This window comes from Odocoileus virginianus, chromosome 2 (genome assembly GCF_023699985.2).
Source record: "Odocoileus virginianus isolate 20LAN1187 ecotype Illinois chromosome 2, Ovbor_1.2, whole genome shotgun sequence".
NCBI lineage: Eukaryota > Metazoa > Chordata > Mammalia > Artiodactyla > Cervidae > Odocoileus > Odocoileus virginianus.
This window is the reverse complement of record NC_069675.1, coordinates 67,880,578-67,899,477: the sequence shown is the minus strand read 5'-3', so window position 1 is coordinate 67,899,477 and position 18,900 is coordinate 67,880,578.

Genomic DNA, 18,900 nt, shown 5'->3' with positions numbered 1-18,900 from the left:
TTGCCTGGAAAATCCCATGGACAGAGGAACTTGGTGGGCTACAGTCCATGGGGTCGCAAAGAGTCAGACATGACTGAGCAGCTAAACACACATGCACACTAATAAACAAACAGGTTTTTTCCCCCACTGAAGGATGATGTACTATGTGTAGCTTTGTGAGCGTGGAGATGATAGGACTTTTGAGAAGACTTTCAGCCCCAGTAGCACAGAGGGAAGGTTTGGGCTGCTTTTCTTAGGGGCAGCCAAACTACAGAAGGTGACAACAGCCACTTCATAGTTCAAATGCCAGGGACTCAGAACCAGTATTTGTGAGATTTTTATCTCCACCCCCAACAGCAACAGAAGCAAGTGGCACTTGTAAATGGGCGACAGTCGCCTCTGTGTTTTTTAAATACTTCTTGCTAGTTTGGCCCGTCACTGCATTGTATCTGCACACAGAGTAATTAGTAAATGGCTATAAAATGCTTTGAAGATGAAAAGTGCCATATATGAGAGCACATTATTATTACCTCGTAAATCCTCTCTCCAGCTTACTCAGCCCTTGTAATTTCAGTTGCATCCTTAAGCTCCGCACAGACAAGGAAAAGGTGTTATGAGTATTTGCTGCTAATAACTGGATCAGAGCATCTCCTGGGGTGCCGGGGAGAAGGCACAAGAGACTGGAGAAGCAAGTGTTCATCCTTCTCCTAGCCGTTCAGCTTCCTGAGGACCCACCACCAACAGAGATGGTGCTTCATTAGAGAAAGAGAGACAGGGCCCATTTACTCCTCAGGATGAACTGGAAAGTGGGTGAGCTTTAGGAGGAGACATATTTGAATCCTGGCTCCACCCACTGAGTCACTAGCAAATATATAACAAGCTGTTTTTCAGCAGTTTAAAAAAGAAGATGAGGATAGAAGATGAGGGTTGGGGGAGGAGGAGCCTCGTTTGTATCATTTTCTGCTTTTCATGGTGTGAATGCTCCCATAATGACCGATTCCAAGCTCCCAGCATAAGGTCACTAGACACAGGCTTGGGGAAAACATGGAGAGCCACATGGTGGAAGCCTGTTGGAGTGAGCAGGCTCCAGTGTGGATCTTAAATCTCGCTGAGTTTTATTATTCTCATCTGTAAAATGGGAATAAATACCATCTGCCTCCCAGAGTGGTGAGAATTAAATAAGAAAAGTACATGAAGCACCAAGTAAGGAGCTTGGCACACAGAAACGTTTGCTGAACCATGGCTGTTACAGAGCAGAAAAAGGATTTTTTGATGTTGACTTTGGCCTTTTCCTCATAAGTCAGAATGCCCTTATTTGAAAGTCCTGCTTGGACTTGCCTGGCAGTCCAGTGGTTAAGACTCCATGCTTCCATTGCAGGAGGCATGGGTTTGATCCCTGATGGGGGAACTGAGATCCTGAATGCTGTAGAGTGTGGAGACCCAAAAAAAAGTTTTGCCAAAGAATGTGGCCTTTGGAAGAGTGGGAAGAGAAGATGATGTCATCCTGATTTTAATAAATGAGGGATTAGATGTATCCATGAACGTTCCCTCCTCCCCCGCCCGCACACTAGCCTTGCTTTAACTCAGCAGGTCCTCAGGTGCTCGCAGTGACCTAGTTTTTTTGCCCCCACCTCCAATGGGCAGGAGAATCAGAACAGCACAAGCGACTTTTGCTTCTGACTCAGTTTCAGTTCCTGACAGCTACAGGTCCTTGTTTTGGAGTCACAGCCTAGCCAGAGAAATGACCACACTCGGTTGGCCTCTTGCTTGGGCCTATAAATAGAAAGAGCCCAGACTCTGCCCCAGTTCACAGGGGACTGGCCTGTCCCACAGTTCTTAATGTGAATGTTAAAACAGCATCTAATGGTAAGGTGACATCGAATTCTCTCAATGGCATCGTCTTAATTCACTGGTGCTTTTAAAAATGAAAACAAGAGAAGAAACATCCCCTTTATGTATCTTTGGTGCTTATGTGCAGTGGCAGGAGAATAAAAGCCAAGAGAGTAGACCCAGGTATGTGATAGTCACAGTGTACTGAGTGGAGGTCACTCTGATCACTGCCCTTAGGGAGCTATGAGTGATAATTCCATACTAGCTGCTTTTCTTTCTTTCTTTTTTACAAATATTTATTTATTTACTTGGCCGCTCTGGGTCTTAAGTTGCAACACATAGGATATTTGGTCTTAGTTGTAGCATCCAGGATCTTTAGCTGTGGCATGTGGGATCTAGTTCCCTAGTCAGGAATGGAACCCAGGCTGCCTGCACTGGGAGCTCGGAGTTTTAGCCACTGGACCACCAGGGACGTCCCACTAGCTGCTTTTCTAATCCTCGAAACAACTAAGCGAGGTAGCTGTTATGATCCCCATCTTATAGAGAAACTAAGCCTCAAAGAAGTTAAATAACTTACCCACAGACAGGAAACTGGTACATTTCCTTATTCATCCATCGTTTCTAACTTTCCCTCCCTAACGCTCATTCTCTCCCTCTCCATCCACTTCCTGATTACACAAAGGAAGTGAACTCAGATCTCTGTTTCTACTTCCTTTTTCCTGCTTCCCCAAATGAAGAGAGATTTATTGAGCATCTACTGTGTGCATAGCTCTGTATAAGACATTCATATACCTGTTTTTGCTATTTTTCCCAGGAGGAAGAGGGACTTGGGTAGTTGGGACTGGTCAGGGTCAGGTGCCCAAGGCTGCTGGTTCCAAGGTCAGGCTTCACACAGTGGTTCTGTGTGTCTGTGCCCCGAGTAAGATGCTCTGCAGCAGTCTTTGTAAACATGGATGGATCTATCTATGTGGCTACCTAAATATAAATACCAGTTGATTTTCAGATGGTTGAGCCAGGGTCAGCCTACAGTTTAAAAAAGAAAGTCTGACTTCAAAGCTTGTGCCTATTCTCAGGTTAAAGTCCAACACACACTTGGTTGAAATAATGGCCTAATATCTGGGAAAAACAAGATGAAAATAGTCGTTGTAATCATTAAGGAAAATTACCAAGGTATTACCAAAGACAGCAGGATCCATGACTGACTCCAGGTTAAATATGAAATAACCCCAAGGGTTATTTCCTAACATAACTCATGTTTTCTTCCTCAGGGTTCCCACATTGGCTCCTTCATTCTTCTCCGATTCCCTGAGAAGAACCACACTTTACAAGCCTGCAAGGTCATAGTTGGGGTCACGATGAATTATGATTAATGATGGCAATAAAAGTAGCCCCACAGGCCCCAGGAGTGGCCAGATGGCCCTCCCTGCCCTGGGTCAGCTGCCTTGGTACCATCTTGGGATGAGCCAGATGGTGTGGGACACACTTGTTCCTCCAAAGCACAGCCCACCACCCCCTTTTTTAAAGCCCCCAGAGGGCAGAGTCCCTCTACAAAGGTCTCCTCATTCCAGGTTCTCTTAGAAAATGCCCTTGGAACCGCTTTAGAAGCCACTCAAGAAAATTCATTCCTTTTGATTCCATGACCACATTTCTGCCACAAAATGAAACTCCCCAGCTCCTGGAGACCTGTGGCTGTTTGGGTAGGTGCCAACAGAGTAGAAGCTAGGAGGGTACCAGGTACCTCTAGAAATAAGGTGGTGGGTGGCTCTTAATAGTGACACCATGAGTGATATTCCAGGCCCTTGCTCTGGGTCCTTCGCATCCATTGCCTTCTTGGTCCTCTGGCCCTTCAAAGCACTAGGACAGGCCACTGCTGCAGAGAGAGTCAAAGGGAGGGGTCAGGACTCTGCTGGCAGTTCCTGAGAAGGTCAAGGTCATTTGAGGAAGGCAGCGTCTCCTACCTCCCCAGGGGAAATTTTGAATGACACGGATCATGCGGGTGCGTGAGTTAAGTAGGTTCTTGGAGGGGTTTTCCCTTGGATTTATTTTATAGCCCAGCTGAAGGCTGGTGTCGTGCCATGCCTGGGAGCACGAGGACTGGGGCAGGGGTCGCTGACAGGTCAGACTGCCCTGAGGGGAGACGCAGTTCACCTGGAAGCATGTGCACACCCACACATGCACACAGCCAGGGATTTAGCTGGCCTGACCCTGCTTATCCTGTCTCAGTGGTCACTCCTGGGACTCAGCGTAGGTCCAAGTCGGGGCAGACGCCTCACCCCGACTCCACACCATGGTGCTCAGCCTGTTCTGGCCAGCGGGTTGCACAACCCAGCCATCTCCCTGCTTTCCACCTGCACTGACACCCCCAACTGCCCCCAGGCCACCCCGTCGCCTCACCTGCTGTCACCCTAGCCTCCCAGAGCGGGTGACACCCCCCCCCACCTCGCCCACTCCAGCTGTTGGCCGGTCAGCAGCCAGCAGCCACCAGGCAGCGACCCCTTCCAGAAATTTCCCCAGGCTGGAGCCTCATGTAGGTGAAACAAGCCCTGGGCTAATTGGCTTGTTGTTGGAGTTGAGGCCGTGGGCTCTGGAGCCAGCTGGCCTGAGTCAAAGGCCGCCTCCACCACTTTCTGGAGGCGTGGACTTGAGTAAGCCTTTTGACCTCAGTTTCCTACCCTGTGAAATGGGGCAACTGCCTGTATCCTGGGCCTGGCAGCGGACTTGGTGAATCCAGCCATGAGGGACGGTGAGACCAGCGCTGGCAGAGTCAATGTCCAGACAATGCTGTCTTTGGTGTTAGCGAATTTTCGGTCTGACACAGGCTGTCCCTCGCCTTCTTCTTAACTGCTTCCTTTCCTTTAACATCCCTGCCCTTGAGCATCACCTGACCAAAAAAAAAAAAAATCCTTTTCTGCCCCTGCTGCCCAGTCTCATAGATGCGGCTCCTTCCTAGAACATCTGAGAACCCATGCTGCCAGCCTCCTGCAGTCCCACGGGCCCACAGCCGCCTCCTCCCCTCCTGGGGTCCCCAGCAAACCTGTGCTGAGTGAACCTGGGCTCCCCAACTTGTCACTTCTGTCAAGCTCCTAAGACCCCCTTATTTCAGAAAGTTTTGTTTATTCCACTGCATTTCTTAAGTAATCATTTGAAACCAATGACTTACACACTTGCTTACATTCCAGTGAACACCGGAGACTGGAAGTTACCTCACTGAATGGGCACGTTTCCAGTCAAAACTAGAACACTTTACTAGCTGGGGTTCCTGCTTGCTGGTAAACAAGCAGTAGGTATTAGCTTTCCTTAAAATCTTGTCGATGGTGGACCTCTTTCCTGCCTTTCGGACCCCCAGTTGGAAAGCCTGGTCTGCCTGGGCCAGGCCCAGGGGTTAAATGGAGAAACAGAAGGACATCCAGTGTAACCATCACAGCTCCCTCTCTAGGACCTCCTTCTCCTCTCTCTCACATGTGAGCCACCTGGGTCTTGACAGGCTGCCCAGAGAGTGAAAAGCAGGTTTCCGGGGCTGGAGACGGTAACGTCATCCAGAAACCTTGAGGAGAGTCCCACACCCATGGAAGGGTGGCCAGCCCTGCAGAGGCTGTAGGAAGAGATGCCAGGGCTATCCTGGAGCTGAAAGACGGAGAGTTCAAGCAGGACACGTGATCCCAGGCTGTCAGTTTAGGATAAACGGATGTGACATAGAACAGAAATCAGTGCCCAGCCAGGTAGCCCTCCATCCCTTCCACACTTGTTTATTGAGTACTTTCTATGGGCCCAGATGTGGGAATTGCTTCCCCAGAAAGTAGTTATTGAATTCCGTCTGTCAGCACCCCACCCCTGATCCTGGCACTGAGGCTGTACTGATGATAAAACCAGCCCTGCCCCAGAAGAGCCAGGAGGATAAGGCAAGTACCAAAGGTCAGTCTAGTCAAAGCTATGGTTCTTCCAGTAGTCACGTATGGATGTGAGAGTTGGACCATAAAGAAGGCTGAGCGCTGAAGAATTGATACTTTTGAACTGTGGTTTTGGAGAAGACTCTTGAGAGTCCCTTGGACTGCAAAGAGTTCAAACTAGTCAATCCTAAAGGAGATCAATCCTGAATATTCATTGGAAGGACTGATGCTGAAGCTGAAGCTCCAATGCTTTGGCCACCTGACGTGAGGAGCTGACTCATTGGAAAAGACCTTGATGCTGGGAAAGACTGAAGGCAGGAGGAGAAGGGGACAACAGAGGATGAGATGGTTGAATGGCATCACTGACTTGATGGACATGAGTTTGAACAAGCTCCAGGAGATGGTAAAGGAGAGGCGAGCTTGGTGTGCTGCAGTCCATGGGGTTGCAAAGAGTTGGATACGACTGAGTGACTGAACAGCAGCAACTCCTCCCCTCACCCCCCACTGCTGACAGGGGAGACAGTGATGAGCTGTGTGGTGAAAGCAGATTCACACTGCTTAGGTCCAGGCCATGCACATCAGGGAGGGCTTCCTGGAAGAGGGGCCAGCTGTGCACACATTCAGCCTCTTGGCCCCATCAATACTTTATCCCTTTACCTCACGGTGATGTTCCATCCTCCTGGCAGGCTCTGCAAAGAGGCTAAGGAGCACGTGATGCTTAGTTTGGATGCATATTCAGTTATTGCTTGAGCATGTATTTGTTGCCCAGGCACTGTTCAAGAACAGCAGTGCATAGAGCGTAACAGTCCCTGCCCTCTTGGAGCTTCCACTGGGGAGAGAGCACGAACAGGATACGGAGGAAATGGTACACATGGTAGACGATAAGGGAGGAGGAAAATAAAGCAGGGAGGGGTAGGAGTGCGCTTTTAACCAGGGTGGTCAGGGGAGGCCTCACTGAGGAGGTGACATTTGATCCAAGACCTAAAGGAGAAAAGCGAAAGGGGCAGGACATGGCCCTCCGACTTCCCTTCCCGGAACTTGCCCCATCCCCGAGGCCTGGTATGGACTTGCCTCGGGTCCCCTGGGAACCCATCCAGAAATTCAGTGCTGGAACCCAGAACATCCAGGGGTGGCAGGCAAAGAGCAGTGAAGCCCTTGAGTCTCCCTGGGACACAGGAGGTCTGGGCAGTGAGGAGAGACCCAGAGCCCAGCCCTTCCCGTGATTCTCACACACTCAGCCCCTCTCTCTGCCTCTACTCCTGCCACCCGATGGGAAAGGCAGGTGGCAGCGGGCCCTACCAGGCAACAGGCAACTTTTACTGTTTTCTGAGGGCCATCAAGATCATCGGGGCTAATGCTAACACAGGTGGGCAACCTGAGGAGCAGGGACCCAGCATGAGGCTAAAGCCCAATTTGACTCCCGTGATTTTTCACCTTCCTCTTGGACTCAGCTGAGGCAGGGGCCAAGCAGGCTCTTCCCCAGTATCAGGGGGCCAGCATGAGGATGAGGAGGGAAGGAAGATGACCTGAAGGAAGGCGGGAAGGTCGTGATCTGCAGGGGGCCTTCCCCTGTCAGGACCACCTTGAACGGGAAGGCAGAGGAGGTCAAAGTGCAGCACTGACCCCACAGTGCCCCACCTTCCCACCCCCAGCTACTCTGCAAATCCTAGGGCGGACCCTGGGGCAGTGGCCCAGTAGAAGCACCTTTTTCCAATTTGCCTTCAGACCCTGTAGAGACTGCCTGCAGCCCTGATGTAGGTCACCTGGCCTATTTTGGAAGGGCTCCCTGGCCAGCCGAGGCTGGAGCTGCAGCTCGCTGTTGGAGAGCCCGTGGGCCTGGGGGAGGCCAGAGGGGACAGTGGTAGCTGGAATGCTGACCCAGCCCTGGGCTGGTCACCTGTTTCCTCCTGTCCCGCCTGGGAGCCACGATGCTGCGTCTGTTTTGGGTACTGTTTCCTCACATGGTGTCTATTCCCGTCCAGGCTGGACATATCTGCTTCAGGCTCCTGTCTCTTCTTAGCCCTTGGCCCACCTAGAGCCCCACCAGAGCCACCCTTACCCCACTGGTGGGGCTGCCACACCCGTCCACTGTGGTAGGCCAGGGCCCAGTCCTCAGGATGCCTGGCCTGACTCTGAGACCCTGGAGACCACCCATGCCGACCGGAGCCCTGAGGCTGGCGAGGCCGCACACACGGGGCGGGATCTGGCCTCCCTCTGCCTTGTGGTCTGCGTGATGTCGGCAAGACTGTCCCCTTGAGTCCGGCTGTTGGTGTCCACCCCCCTTCCTCACAGGATGCCCTGAGCGGTGGACCTTGTCCCCCCACCCCACCTCGTCTCCATTATGAGGCTCAGAGCCGTCTGACGGTGACCTAAGTCTGGGGAAGGAAGCTTCGTGTTTGGCGTCTCCTTTCTTCCAGGGGCTCAAAGCATTTTTATAAGCATTAATCTCCTTAATCCACACCGGCTGTTGTCTTGTTTGCTCTGTGTATTTTATTGTTAGCTGACGTGTTGTGTTTAACCCTTGGGCAGCCAGCAAGGGGGAATTCCCCAAGCCCAAGGTGGTGCAAGCACAGGACGCCTCCTGGCCAGCATGGCTGGGACCCTGGGGCCAGGTCCCACCCCGGCTGCTGGGCAACGCCTTCTCCGATACCTGCCTTCGGCCGGGTGTCTGCCTTCAGGATCCGTCTAGGCAGTGGGGAAGGTGTCCCTGTGAGGCCACTGCTGGACAAGCTGTGAGGTGGGGACCCCAGTGGCCAAGACGTGTGGGAAAGAGCGCTGGAAGGGGAGGCAGGAAGCCTAAGCTCCACCAGCCGGTGCTGTGTGACCTTGGGCCAGTCACTTCACCACTGAACCTGGTTTTTTTGAGATATACAACAGGGGTAATGAGACTCTGTGAGTATAGAGTTGCAGTCCATAACAGTGATCTGTAAATGCTACAACTCTGGGCGAACGTCCAGGGCAGGGCACCCCTTCTTTGGGATAGGTGTTGATTGAGATGATCCCGTGAGGATGTCAGTCCAGAATCCCACTTGTTCTAAGATGAAAGGAGCTTTTTCCCTTCTCCCCACACCACCCTGAGCCTGTGTCCCGGGGCCCAAGTGACCAGAGCAGAGGGCAGTGAGGAGAGGGAGGGAGATGTGTCAGAAATCAGCCTCAGGTGCCCCCAGATAGATGGCCTGACCTGACGGGGCTCCTTCCACTGCTGTGCGCCCAGGCAGCTCCTGTGGTTCACAGCTCTTAGACAATAGGTGAGCCCACAGCGTGAGGGTGAAGCCAGCCCCTCTGGTGTCTGTCAGTGTCTGTCGGGGCAGGGCCACGCTATTGGGCTGTGTGGTTTGCTGGCGTGCTGCTGGCCTGCCCAGAGGAAAGGATGCATTCCCGGCTCACAGTTTGGGGTCTGTTTACTGTGTCTCACTCCCGTGGGTGCTGAGCCTGCACAGGGGGATTGCTGTTGTTTAGTCGCTAAGTCATGTCCAACTCTTTGTGAACCCCTGGAACTGGAACCTGCCAGGCTCCCCTGTCCATGGCCTTTCCCAGGCAAGAATACCGGAGTGGGTTGCCATGTCCTTCTCCAGGGGATCTTCCCAAGCCAGGGATCCAACCCGTGTCTCTTGTATCGGCAGGTGGATTCTTTACCACCGAGCCGCCTGGGAAGCCCCGCACGGAGGGGTGCTTTACTCAAATTCACACAGAGGTGCCCAGTGCCTGGTGGAGGCCCCGCCTGACTGGGCACTCTCCAGGGCAGGCCATGGTGGGCAGTCCAGTTGGGCAGGAGGGAGTGCCCTGCCACCCTTCATGTTTGGCTCCACACGTTGCCCACCCTGACCATGGCCCAGAGCCACCAGGGAGCCACCACAGAGCAGTGGAAAGCATTCCAGCATTTCCTCTTGAAGAGACCAGCATAATAACAATACACCTTCCTCAGTCCTTCGTCTGCCACTCAACTCCCCTAAGCACTGAAAACCCAAGTTTGTTTTTTTTTATAGCTTATTTGGCATAAGAATCTGGTCTGATCAAACATGAGACTACCTATAATTTTTCCCACTTAGGGTGAATAGTCATGGGCGTTAATGAAGAAACAGCAGTGTGTTTCATCACGGGGTGCTGCCCAAACCTTGCTGCATTAGATGAGGTATTTATATTACCTTCCTAAAAATGCAATAACGTATAAACTCTGAAACACAAATGACCAAATGTTCTAGATAAGAAATTCCGGATCCATAATAACCAGCACTTGGTTTGAACAAGCTCCGGAGGGTGGTGAAGGGCAGGGAAGCCTGGCATGTTGCAGTCCATGGGGTCGCAAAGAGTCGAACACGGCTGAGTGACTGAGCAACAAAGTGTAGGCCTTGCCATTGCCCAGACACTGTGCGGAGAACTTCACTCATACAATCCTAACAACTCAACTTATTTCCATTTTACAGATGAAGAAACTGAAGCCTGAGGAGCTCTGTAACATTCATATAGTTAACTGAGGGTGGTGCCAGGATTTGAATCCTGCTATTAACCCTCCACCGTAAAGATGAGGAGATTGTGGTCCAGAAGGAAGAAGGATGGGCTTGAGGTCATCCAGGGAGTCCTGGGTGGAGCTGGAGCCCCACCACCCCCACAGCCGTGCCTGCTCCTGCTGATGGGGGCTGGCTGGTTGGGGGAGGTGAGTCCCCCAGCAGTTGCTCAGGGGCTCACAGGCTACTCAGGCTGGGTTTGCCCAGCCCATCCGGGAGAGTTTAAAATAGAAGACATTCCCGTGGAAAGTTGGAAGATTCCACTGGATTGAAACCAGATGATGCTGTGCAAACAGACCCCATCAGCAGGCGCAGAGTCTGGGCCTGCGCTGAGCCCCATGCCTGTTCCCAGCCCAGGGCAGGGAGAGAAACTGCCCTGGGGCTTCAGAGAGGTCAACGACACTGGACAGGACAAGCTCTGGCTGATGGGCAGGGGCAGGAGACCCTCTTGCCAGCAGAGAAGTGTCCCTAACACTTTCACCTGCTCCATCTGTTTTCCAGTTTCTGAAGATGGACAGAGACTCTAACAAAGAGCATTTCCCCATTGCCACATGCTTCCAGTCATTTCTTTACTCCACCAACTTGTTCTCCTGCAAATTCAATCCTTTATTTGCACACCCTCTGTCATGCTGCAAACATACAGGACTTCCCTGGTGTGATGGCTTCATGTGAAGCAGAACACAGTGCTGCCCTTCAGAAAGCCCCAGACACCCTGAATAGTCATCTTAACAGGGCTGGGGGTTGAGGCTGCGGGCACTGGAGCAACCCCAGGCTGGTCAGGGAGGGCTTCTCAGAGGAGGTGATGACCAGGAGCCCTGAGGCAGGGAGAAGTCACGTCTTCCTGGAGCCAAGCTATTCTAGGAAGGCTTGTCTCCTGGCAGTGGCCACATGAAAGCAGCCTGAGCTGTTTCCACAACAATCTCTAGGTCATACTCCTTCTAGGAGCAGCAGACTGATTTCTCGGACATAGAAATTAGAGCTGGAGATTGTCATTCAGAACACAGGTCACATCACGGGTCACCTCAGCTCAGTGATCTCTCCCTGAAGAACAGAGCTAGGAGCTGGACTACAGAGGTGACAAGGGCAGGCCCTGACCCAAAGGAGACTGATGTGGAAACTGCTCAGGTCACTTCCACGTGGCCCCTGCCAGGAGACGGGAAGTATTTATTGGTGGTAACATGATGCCTAGGATTATTTCCGAATATTTTTTAAAAGTGGAGTGGGAAGTAGGAGAGATTAGAAAATGTTGATGGGTATTGAAGCTGAACGGTGGACTGATGGAGGGGGTAGGGGTGTGGGTCACGATACTTTTTCCTTCTTTTGAGTGTGTTTGGACTTTTTCATGATTTTTAGTTACGAGTAGAGAGAAAGTTTGTGAGTCTTTAGAGCACTGACCCCATAGAGCAACTGGAGCCAGGCAGATAAGACCTCAGTCATCCCACCTTGGAAGCAGATGGGATGGGGGATCCTTTGGAACTAGAGGGTGACTACATAGGCCCAGAGGGGTCTTGGGCTCAGATGATGACACCCCAAGTTGCCAAGAAACATCACCCCCACTCTCTCTAATCCGTCATCCAACCAGGCACTGGCCCTTCTTGAAAATGAAAAAGTGTCATCGCTCAGTCATTTCCAACTCTTTTGCAACCCCATGGACTATAGCCCTCTAGGCCCCTCTGTCCTTGGAATTCTCCAGGCAAGAATACTGGAGTGAGTTGCTATTTCCTTCTCCAAGGTATCTTTCTGGTCCAGGGATTGAACCCAGGTCTCCTGCATTGCAGGCAGACTCTTTACCATCTGAGCAACCAGGGAAGTCCTTCTTACTCTACCTTCAAAACTGAAGGTTCCTAGGCGCAGGGATCCCCCGGGCATAGTGCTCTTTGAGAGCAGAACTCTAGCCAATGACTTCCAGAGAAATCGAGGGGCTGATCACTGGTGTCTGACCCTCACCATCCTGGCCACCTGCAGAGGTCGTTGTGGCCACCACAGCCACTACATACGAGGTGGCCTGAGAGCCTGTAGTGGCCACATCTCTGTCCCTGTGTCACCCAAGCTGGCCTTTAAGTGGGCACCCAGCTCACTCTGGGGATGGCTGCCATGACCTGGGATCCTTGTTCCTCCTGAGTTCCAGAGCCAGGGCTGCAGCAGGGCAGCTGGATGGCAGGTTGGTATGGAAAAATGCTGCCCCCCCCTCAAACAGGCCCTCATTAATTACCATGGCAGCAAGGAGAGCGAGGAGCCTTCTAAAGACCAAAGGAGGCAAACCTGCTCCCCTCCGGGGCCCGGCTGCCAGGCCAAGTCTGGATAATTGGAAAAGCCTTCCTGCTGAGTCCGTCAACCTTTACCCAGATGCTTAATGAAGAAAACGGCTTTTCTATGCTTCTCGGGCCCCCACACACAGCCTGGGCCGGCCCCACAGGGCCACGCAGGCCCCACAACTTGACTTTCCCAGGCCCCTCCCACCCAGAGCAGGGCCCAGGAGGCAGCTTCTCAGTCACGAATCAGCCTGTGAGGCCAGCTCTGAGCCTGGGCTTCCTGCCAGGAGTGCGAGCCAGGGAGAGCTGGGCTCAGACACCGGCCCAGTGCCTTCGCTCAGGGCTCGCTGCCCTTGGCCCTGCCCCATCCCTACCTCCCAGTCACCCTTGGGCCCGGCAGACCAGCCCAGGGTCCTGCCTGCTCTGGGGCCCCAGGAGCAGCTCCTGTTGATGGAGGAGCAGATGATGGGCTGACGAGAGGAGAGGGTGGCCGAGGGCAGAGAGCGGAGAGGAGCTGCCCAGGACTGTAGCTGTAGAATTATCACCCCCTCCCATCCTCGGGTGCAGGAGAGCCCTCCCCGCCCCAACCAGGATCTGCCAGCAGGGTGGGCCGGCAGGCAGTTATGGCTGCCTAGGAGTGGTTCGTGATGACCAGCAATGATCTGGGGACAGACTCCGAGGGGCCTGGAGGCCCTGCAGCCAACCCAGCCTGCAGCGTGGACCTGCCTGCTCCAGTTGAGCTCTGGGAGCCCAGGCCAAGGACAGAGGCGCGCCTCCTGGTTTCCTCTCAGGCTCTCCCGGGGACCACCCACGTGGGTGCGATCTGCTCCCATCATTGTCCAGATCTCCAGCTCAGCCCACAGACCCAGCAGTCTCTGAGTGGCTCAGGCTTTCCGTTTGCTCGGGGACAGCTTAGTCCCAACAGCTGACCCAGGAAGGCATCTGGGCCACAAGGAGTAAGGCGGGAGGTTGACACAGAGCTGAGGAGGGTGGCCCAGCCCTGGAGAAGCTCCCGCCTGGACTGGCCATTGACCCTGAGGACACAAGCCTCTGTGAAGAGCCTAGGCTGCACCAGGGTGGGGTCTGTCCCCTAGCATCTGCTCTGCCGGCTCAGTCCTTCATCTCTCTCCCCAAAGGCACCCCCTTCCCATGCCCAAGTTCTGTCTTAATGGGACGATTTGTACCATGAACCTTGACTCAGGCTGCAGCCCTCTTGAAAGTGCACTTTGCCTCCTCTGTTCCCTTCACAGGCCCCTGGCTCCCTTTCATCCCTCCCTCGGCATACTCAGTCCAGCTTTCTGGAATGGGGTTTCTGCTTCAGGTCAAAGTTATTGGAGTTTTGTGGTCAGGACCACAGTCCTATAGTCTTGACTGTCCCAGATTTGAATCTCAGCTCTGCCATTTCCTAGCTGGGTGACCTGAAGCAAGAGACTAAAGCTCATTTTCCTCATCTATAAAATGGAAGCAGTAGCCACTTTGCAGTGTTTTAAAAAAAAGTTTATGTACTTACTTATTTTTGGCTGTACTGTGTCTTCATTGCTATGTGGCCTTTTCTCTAGTTGCAAAGAGCTGGGGCTACTCTCTAGTTGCGATGCGCGGGCTTCTCATTGCGGTGGCTTCTCCTGTTGCAGAGCACAGGCTCTAAGGTGAGTGGGCTTCAGTATCTGTAGCACAAGAGCTCAGTAGTTGCAGTTCCTGGGCTCTAGACCACAGGCTTAGGAACTGGTGGCTCACAGGCTTAGTTGTTCCCGCGGCGTGTGGGATCTTCCCGGATCAGGGGTCGAACCTGTGTCTCCTGTGTTGGCAGGCGGATTCCTGACCATTGAGCTACCAGAGAAGCCCCTGCAGGTTGTTTTTAAACCATGGGTCAATGAGACAAGCATGTGACATGCTGAGTGTGGGGCTAGGCCCACAGTCACTCAGTGATCATGAACACTGTGGCAGTGCTGACTCATGCCCTGTCATTATGTCTGCAAAAAGTGCAGGTTCCCCGAGGACGGGAACCAGGTCTTTTTGTCTCTGTGTCCTCTCCCCTCCCTTCATTCCCTGCAGCACCCTGTGGAGTGAGCGGGACAGGCACAGGGTGGAGGCCCAGTAAGGATTTGGGTCAAGTAGAAGGAAATAGGGCCCCCTGGGAAGGTGGAAGGGCCATCACACTCTCCAGCAGTGGACAGGCCTGAACTGAGCTGACTCTGGGTCGCTCTGGCCACCCCCGGCCCCAGCCTGAAGTCCAAGCTCTTTCTGAGGAGTCCCTGCTCGGCCAGGACCCCTCCCACCTTGGGAACAGGTGCCCCTGGAAAGGAACTGGTCTTGTGCTGGGAGTCCTGGAGACCTCTGCCTCTCTAGAAGTTACCATCAGGGCTCATTTCTATGCAGCAGAGATTCTTGAATACTGACTGTGTGCCAGTCCCATGGCTCACTGGGGCCTTGGGCAAGTCTCAAACCTCTCTGAGCTTTAAGTCTGTCTTCTGTCACTGAGCACTCTATAAACTACCTACTTCAAAGGGCGGTTAGAACATTACCTGAGATAATAGAGCACAAGAGCCTGGGAGAATGTGGATGTTCAACAGACGTAAGCTGCTCCTTCCCTGTCCCCCAGCCCTGGCATTGTCCAGACTTTGTGTGGTTGGCAGGGGGCAGGGAGGGGTTTGTGGCCTGGTTTGAGGAAGGGGAGGGGTCCTCTGTGGATCATATCTGTGGGGCCTGGTTCTGTCACCTGGGACCCTGGAGGTCCCAGCCCTTCCTGACCAGCCTCAGGGTCCCCAGCTCCTACCCTGAGCCTGATTCCCACATGTAGAGAGCTCTGTCCAAGCCTGTACCAACCCAGGTTCTCAGTGCTAGAAAACCCCCTTTGGCCATCCCAGGTCAGCCTGGGGACGCCTGGCCTGGGGATGCCTTCAGCTGCCCTCTCTGAACCTTCAAAGGACCGTGAAGGCCCCATTTCCCAGGACCAGCGAGATTTTGAGCAGTAAAGTCTCTTCTGGTTTATCTGGAGGAAGGAAGATGACGTCATGAGGTAAACCGCACAGCCTGAAACCACGAGGCTGGGTGCCCCAGTGATGTTTGCTTTTTAGCAAAAGTTACTCATGTGCACAGAGGGACAGAGAGCTTGGGCCATTCTGGTCAGAGGAGAGCCGGGAAAACAGAGGGAGATTTCCAAACATGGAGCCACAAAAAAGGAGAGGGCTCCCAGACAGGATGGACGTCAGAGGCCAGGAAGAGTGGCTTCCTGGGGTGCTGCGGGCAGGGGCCCGGGGTGGGGCGTCTCCTTGGCACCTGAGGCACCAAGGATCATGTTTACTGTGGTGGATATAAAGAGTAATAATGATAATAATATTGACAGTAAGGGCCATTTATGTGGGTCCCTGACCCTGTTACCTCCTCAACAGCATCCCCTGAGACTGCACCCCATGAGGTCAGTGTGATCCCCACGCAGAGATGAAGGAAAGGGGCTGGTGGGCCTCTGCTGTGTGCTTCCAACCTTAAAACAACAAGTCTGTTTCCTTTCCAAGGCCTGGGTGGAAGGCTCCCAGGTCCAAGCCCCAACCCCCTCCTAGTTACTAGGTTACCCTTGTAGGCTCAGTTTGTTCATTTGTTCCATGTCCTGCCTCATAAGCTAAGAGGTTTCCTAACATGAACCCCACTCTTCAGTCTCATTCCATTCCTTTCTCTATCCTTTGAGCAGCTTTCTCTGGAGAAATTGACTCTGAAGGGTAGGCCCGGGCACTGTCCTGATGGGCTGGTGAGTCAGGGGTGGAGGGGGGGTACCCTCTGTGTAGGGGGAAACGTGGACAACTTGTGTGAGGATAGAAAGCTGTCTGGGGAGGCCAGAAGGGGCTTCCACACCCCCTCTCCAGGGCTGTATGAGTTGGGGAGGCAGTGCCTAAAGGGAATTTGTGGGATCTGGGTGAGTGTGGGTGGGAGTGTAGGGGTAAGTATGATGCCCTCAGGGGTAGGTGAGATCCTTGATCCTATGGCGTGCACTGACCTGCCCCAGGTCCAGTCCCTCTACCTCGGGGAGGGCCCGTTGCTCCAGCTTTGACCTACTCTGAGAGCTGCAGGGGCCGCTGTGTGGGGCAGGAGATGAGAGGGCTCGGTGCAGAGTTAGCCAAGGTGTCTTCAGGTGTCTTCACTGAACTCACAGCTGTTTGGGTTGAGGCTCACCCTTTTCAGATCCTTTTCTTATAATGCAAATACACAATGGGAGAGAGAGCACTTCATCAACCTCAAAGGTCAGAGTGCGTAAGGATGTAGCGACACCCAGCAGGAGCTGTCTTTTTATAGAGGAGAAAACTGAGAGCAGAGAGGGGACAGGATTTCTCCACAAGCACACGCTTAGCTATCAAGAGCCTAGGAGCCAGAACACAGTTCCACCCCCCTGCCCGCTACGTGCCGAGGGACTTTCCCTCCCTGGCACAGGTGTCACCATCCCAGTATAAAATACCCATCAGATTCTTTCCAAGGCACCCCCAGCTTTGTGCAGAGAGCAAGCTTGGGATTGAGGAGCTCTGGCATGACGATGTGGGACTGGGGGATGGTCCTGGGGGGTCCAGGGCCCAGGGGAGTTTGCCAGAAACAGACTTAGCCTCCCTTGCCATTTTCCCAGGGCCAACTCAGCACCTTAAGTGTGAGGATTAGTCATAAGCAACTGCTTCACCTCAAAAGTCATAGTTCACTGGGTTGGTGTCACAGTGATGATTCTGTGACTCACGGCCCGAGGCGACATGAGGGCCAGCCAGAGATCCCGCTGGGCCAGCCAGATGCTCTGGGGTCTCGCCTGCCTGCAGCCACCTCACTTGGCAGCTGGGGCTTTAAGGAAAAAGCACCACTGGCAGTGGAAGGTGGGCCAGGAGGCAGGCAACTGGGGTCCAGCCCTCCATCTGCCAGGGCTTAATGGTGGGCCTATGGAGTTCTCGTCCCTTCTCCAGGATCAGTTTGTTTGTCTGTGCAATGAGAGGGTGGATTAGATGGTCTCTGGGTTTCTTCCCAGCTCTGAGAACCCAGCAGTTCTCTGGGAGGAGAGGGTAGTTTGGTCTTGAGGCCTGGGCCCCAAGGCTATCAGAGCTTGGCATCCTCCCGCCCTGCTCCCATGCCATCCGGGTTTTCCTGGGGCCAGGCCACCGACTCTCGGAGCTCACTCCTGTGCTGGCTCCTCTGTGGGAAGAGCCTCGGTGTGTCTCAGATTCCTGAATCCCACTGTCTCCTAGACAGTGGGGTCAAGAGAGGGTAAGGAGCTTATCCAAGATCACGAGCAAGCCAGGAACCAGCTTCCCAAAGCACCAGCTGCCTTGTGTTTGCACCTGAAGGAACCCTCTCATGGGAGAGCTGGAAGTAGCCAGATTCCTTAGCAGTCCTCCCTTCAGCACCACCTCCACCAGCATTGCCAGCATGGGCTCTGACCCTCCAGCACCATCACCCCCCTCCCCCATTCCGCTCCCCTTCCTCCACCTCTGTGCTCATGTGCTCTTCTCGCTCATTCTCAGAGGCAGGCTAGTGCCCGTAGGAAGGAAGATGCAGATTCAGGCAACCTTGACCTGGAGTCAGCTTTCATTCTCACTTTAGTCCCTTGACTGTGAAATGGGAATGCTAGAAATGTCTTCTCAGAGGGTTGTTGGGAAGCTTAAATAAGTCGATACCATAAGGTGCTTAGAACAGGGCCTGGCATTTACACAGGGACTGCTACCATCCATTCATTCATTCACTCAGTCTGTCCTGACTGTTTCCAAATAGGTTAGAGATGACTCACAATGGAAAATACAGGCAGAAAAGGCCTTTAAAGTCTGGTTTAAAGGAATCCAGGGCTGAGGTAGAAGAAGAGAGAGCTGTCCCAGAACCGCCGGCTGAGGGGCTGTGGCCTCAGAACCTAGCTTTCAGGCTGGCTTGTCGTAAAGGTGATGCTCTTGGTGCCAGGCTCTCTTTTTCTGATAAAAGGAAGCACACCAGCTTTTCAGGAGATAAGATTTTTCTGGTTCGACGTTTTAAATGGCAATGTCTGGGACAGAGATTCTCCCCGGCCTTCCCGCGCCACTTTTTGAATCCACCCCTGAGAAACTCGGGGCTCCTCTTCATGCCATTCCACTCCCCACCTTCGAAAGCTGCGGAACTAGGGGCCCAGGACCGCTGCCCTAAAGCGAAGCCCTCGGCCGTCTCAGGAGCAGAGCTAGCAGCTCTGAGAGAAGCCAAGTCAGTGAGACCTGAAGGGCCTTCCCTCTGAGGCAGAGCGGCCCCTCCCACGGGCCGCTTTCCCAGCAGCCGGAGCAGCCAGTGCCCCGGGGAAGGGGGCCTGGGAACGGTCACCAAGAAATCCCAGAGCTGCCCACACACTTCCCCTTCTCTCAAATGCCAGGAGACAAGGGGAAGGTGAGCGGGGCGCTCCATACTGAGTCACTGGAAAGACTGGGAGACCCAGTGGGCAAGGGTCTCATGGCATCTCCTCCAGGACCCCTG